The sequence below is a fragment of the Andrena cerasifolii genome, chromosome 16 (assembly GCF_050908995.1).
Source record: "Andrena cerasifolii isolate SP2316 chromosome 16, iyAndCera1_principal, whole genome shotgun sequence".
Lineage (NCBI taxonomy): Eukaryota > Metazoa > Arthropoda > Insecta > Hymenoptera > Andrenidae > Andrena > Andrena cerasifolii.
The window spans coordinates 7,200,425-7,205,592 of record NC_135133.1 but is presented as its reverse complement, the minus strand read 5'-3'; the positions used below and the strand labels follow the sequence as shown (position 1 = coordinate 7,205,592).

The 5,168-nt window shown below is 49.2% G+C and overlaps 1 non-coding gene across 1 annotated transcript; it reads right to left on the bottom strand.

Moving 5' to 3' along the window:
* Positions 1-2,254: 2,254 nt before the first annotated feature.
* On the bottom strand, positions 2,255-2,326 carry Trnap-cgg (transfer RNA proline (anticodon CGG)). Its single transcript has one exon. It is a non-coding gene; the product is annotated as a tRNA-Pro (tRNA).
* Between the last annotated feature and the right edge of the window lie 2,842 nt (positions 2,327-5,168).

Here is a 5,168-nt window from a genome sequence, read left to right as displayed (position 1 = left end):
TCGTTGTATAATCTGCCGACCAGCTCCAGGTCCTTCAGAGCGTATAAACGACATCGACCTCGCGCTGACCCGCGTAATTGAAAGAGGTGGCCACGGAGCGACTTACGGTGACCACAAGCAGCACGCTCGTACGTAGGCGCAGGTGCGCAAGTAGTTACCCGAGCAGATGCGATAACGAGCGTGCGGTTGTGCGTGCATTTTTCCGCCGAATGAGAGAAATTGGCCGCGGAGCAGGCTGGTAGCTCTCTAAGTAATAAATCATCAGTTTCTTCGACCACGAGGGAAATTAGGAAGACGATCTGCTTCTAGTAAAATGAGGACGCGAGAAGAGACTGGGGGTGTGAATGGCGAAGGAATTCTGAAATTCATACAAATATGAATAAAGCGGGCTGTCGATGCTGTGTACCGAAGAGTTTATACAGAATTTCTATTGTAGATGAATTTCCTAGTAGAAAAGCAACAGTAACATCCGCGCACCAGGTAGGTACCATCGGGACAACAAGGGGACGGCGCTGAAAGTGTAGGCCACACGTAGAGAAAAATAAATTAACGACTTGGCCCTAATTGCACGTTCAGAATTTTACGGCCGACCCTGTCGTACACGTGATCCGTACAAGATTACGAACACACTCGAGACACGCACGGGGAGGGAGGTGGGACTGTAATTACTACAAACGTGTTCCCGTGCGCGATAAAAAATCAGAACGAAATGGTGCCTTTATTAATTACGTATTACTTAATCGCCGGACTGAAAAATGGAGGCATAAAGAATGGAAGCGCATCCTGGTTTCTTTTGGCCGCTGATGAAAGAACCCACGACCCAAAAGAGCCACGTCCACCGAGAGGTTCTTCTGACTCGTGCCGTGGCCCCGATCGCCTGTACATTTTTGGCCAAACGTTCACTTTTAGAAACAACTATGGCCCCCTTTACCGCGGTACCTCCGAGGGATCGTTGTGCAACGATTGCCGCCGACTTTTTCACCTTGCCGATTTCGCGCGTCTGCCCGTCAAGTGTCGAAACTTCTGCCCCGAATTAGCCGTGATTGTACGGACGGACCCGCGCGTCTACGATGCACAATAGCGACGGCATCGAGGCTGCTTGATTGAAAAAATAAATAGCGCCTAGCGCGCGCAAACTGTTTGCTCAGCAAATATAAGTAAACGACGCGTGACTATTATAAAACCGACGTTGCAAAACGTGTAAACGCTCTATCCCCGCCAGCGCGGACGATCCGTGCACTCTTATCTCACCGCGTACGCGCGTCTGTTTATTACAGAAAAATCTACTTTTACATTGCCGCTAGTGCCACGTCTTCCCATAAAATGTCGATCCAGCGATTTTATCGTCACCGATATTCACCAGCGGCTGGATCGACGTTTATAATGCGGTGACCTTCGAAAAAATCCTTCGAACTCCGCCACGAACGAGGCAATAAAACGAGTTTCGGAGACGATCGTACGTTTATTTCCGTCACTACGGCAGAGAAATGATTGTCGCGGTGGACACGCGCTTACGGTCGGGTGTTGATGATCTCGTGGACGTCTGACACGCGATCGAGCGGAGAATTGTGACGGCGGGTCTCGATGATTTTAGAAATCGCGTCAGAGTTAACGGACCTGCTATCGGTCGGCGAGGATTAGGTACCTTAACCGTTTCTCCATTTGTCCGCTGGATTTATCTGTCCGCAGATAGGTGGTCCAGGAATGATATTAGGGAATGAAAAGATGTTAAAGACACGATTGCACTGGAGTACCTCAGAAGAGTGTTAAGTACTATGGAGACTACATGTTCCTCAGACGAGAAGAAACAAGATTCAATAACTCCTGCTATTAGTCACTATTCGCAAGGATGCGAGCAAACTCGTGAATCACTGTAATTTTCGGATTACATCGAACTTTAGCCTCCGAAACGAAGAATCATTCTCGCATTAATTATAATCCTCGGCAACACTGACGACTATCAACACAAGTTCGCTATAAAACGTTTGAAATTCAGCGGACTCTATTACGGAGCAGGGTGATCGAAAGAAAAAGACAGGGTCGTTGACGAGGTATAATTATCGTAACGATAAAAAGAAAGAGTGGCCACTGAAAAGAACGTGCCTGCGTCAACAAAAATGAGACCGCACCGTTAGAAGCGGCACGGGCATTCCACGCGCGATATTACCGCACGGATTACGCTCAATGGAGTTTAGAGGCGCGATGATGTAAAAGTGTACGGTCCGTAAAAAGTAAAAGTAAAGGAAATTCCGCCGGGCTCGTCCGGGATTTGAACCCGGGACCTCTCGCACCCGAAGCGAGAATCATACCCCTAGACCAACGAGCCAACTTGTCATTGTTTTCCTCAAATCCTCAGTCACTGGCGAGTAAACAAACGCAACATTTCCTATCATCCTCCCTCGATTAGACAACTCACTGTGCCATCCCCTACCACGCGCGTGCACTGTGCGTCACAGGAGCAACGAAATGAAACGGCATTAAGTTTTGCGAGAAGCATTGCACCAGATAATCAACGGGTCTCCATCGCGTTGCAACGGCGGGAAAACGTCGTTGAATGGCGCCATTGCAAAAGAAAGGCTGGAAACACGCAGTTCAGCGGCTAGTTTTCCTAATCGATCGGCTCGGAACGTATCGGCGCCCCGCGGTTTTTGTCGCAACCTCCGCGAGAATTCCGCGCTACCCTGGGAAGAGGCCCGATCGGGCCGCGGCGAAAGAAAAAGCGTTAATTAGCTCGTTTGAATGAGAGCCGGGGACATGGGTTTCTCGGAGTTGATGCACGTGGCGCCACCTATGGAACAGTCGCTGCATCCTTGATTAGCAGCGCCCCAGCTAGCATCCGCCAGCACCAGGACCCCGAGGCATTCGATCCTCCGGCTGCGGACAAACTTGCAGAAAGATCGGGAAGAGAAATCGCGTTTGATTGCGGCGGCGCGATTGCGGGCGTTTCGAGAGGCTGGCGTTAAAATTTCACACATTTATATCCCGCCAGACCCGAGGGATCCAAGGGACCCAACAAATTAGGATCTCCTGGAACTGATCCCTCCCCTAGGGCTGACAGACTTCTTTCTCTGCGGACGAAGCGTCCCCGGGGTGAAACGAAGACGAGGGCCTAAATTATTCTGAGGAATCGGTGCCGTGTTCGCGATAACGAGCCAACCATTGTTATTCAAGGTAAAGCACGGGAGAAGCACGCTTTCTTTGTGTCCCATGTGGAAGGAATTACGGAAAGTTCTTTGCTGCGCGGCGACAAAAGGCGAGCTAAAAAATAATGGCCCCGCAACGCCGCGGCCCGTGTGCTGTTTTATTGACGCAGCATCAGTATATTGGCCTTTTTTTTTAACGTTTACAGGGCCAACGGTGGACGGCACTTCGCACCCATAAAGATTAGTAGGACGGTTCGTCGTAAAAACGCGCACGGGGGCGCGCAGGGGGAACTAGGATTTTTTGAGACAGTTTTTACAATGGGTACGTTTTTACGGTAAGCCGCTGCGCTCGGAGCGGTGCCGCGCACTTTTTAATTAGAACTAAGCTACCAACCGTAAAGGACCAGACCTGATTAAGCGATTCCGACGACCACCATCATCACTTTATAACAGTCTCGTCCTTTTTAGGACAAAACGCGACAATAACGGCAGGCCATTGTTCCGCATATACCTTCACCCTCTGCGCCACGACGGCCGTCTACGGAGGCCACCGTGTCATCTGTATTCCGAGAAATAAGGGTAGAACTTGGGAGCGATTAGGTGGTACCTCTCTCGGCGGCCCGGGCCCTCGAAAGGTAAACGCGCACGTACCTCCTGCAGGCACTCCCGATTAACCGCTCATCTACCATAAAAAGTGGCTTTACGAGTGTTTTGCAAACCGTTTCAACGTCCGCGTTAAGCTCTTTTTTTCGTGCATTACATTTTGAACGGTTTACGATCTGTTTACATTGACTTTCCCCACGAATGAGGGTGCCCAATAAACGGTTAAGGGCAGCAGGGTTGCATTGTCTTATGGTGGATTATCGCCTGAACGTATAGGTATCTGGAAAAGTTTGAGTTCTCATTCCGGACACATCGCGCCACTAATTACTTCACCTACATTTCGGTGAAAACTCCGATTCTCGAGGCGCATTTTCTTCTACTGCCACCCTTTTTGAAGGAGAGTGGGCGAAGAGAGAGCAGAAGCATTTCGTAAAAGTAAATGGAATAAATGAAAGGCAACGAGCGAATGCTCGAGCATGCCTCCATATATCACCAACACGAACCCCAAAGCCCTTATCGATCATTAAGATCTCTATGATCTACGAGTCGCCGCGGTTGGATCCTCAAGGACACGTAGCGAGAATTGTGCTACTCCGCACGAGTGTGGGGTATTTCTTTAAACTAATTTTAGCACTGACCGTTGCTATGAGTAATGCTAGTCCTGTGCTTTGTATCGTGCTTAGAAGAAAAAAAATCACCAGAGGCGATTTCAGGATGCAACTGAAATTATTCTCTTCCTTGCCTTGGAGAGGCGCGCAGCAACGAAAATCATTCTCAACAACGCACAGTGGGCAGATTTCGCGATTTTATGGCCAAAACCACAAAAATAAATTTTTCAATTCGACAAAATATTGAGGAACTAATATGAGTATCAAATACCACCAATTTTACTGTAAATGTTTTAATACAAAGCCCGTATAGACTCGCAAATGTTTATGTTCATGCGAGGATATAGTTCTTCGATTGACATTGTATTAAATTTGTAAAATTCAAAAATATCATTTCTGTAGTTTCGGCCGTAAAATCGCAAAATTTCCCCACTGTGCAACGTGCCACTGTAAAAAAAACCTGCCCAGTACGATTCAAATTGCGCAGCCGCCGAACAATCCCATCTGAAACAGTGTTACACAACCAATTTAACGATTTAAATCCACCGTCATCGAGAAGCACCTTGGTGCTGGACGGTGCGAGAGTGCTAGCAAGAATCCCCAGCTATCCGTTGCTGCGCGAGAGGAAAGGTCCTGGGTAGCGCAGGATTGTTATCGATACCGTCAGCTCCGGCGGGGAAGCCTGCGTCTCGCAGGGCCACGAGATCAGAGAGGGTAGGAGGTCCAGGCGAAGGAGGAGGAGGAGAGGAGGGGAGAGGAGAGGGTAGCGCGGTGAGGCCCCTCCCTTGTGCTCCCTCCCCGCGGCCCGAGAGGA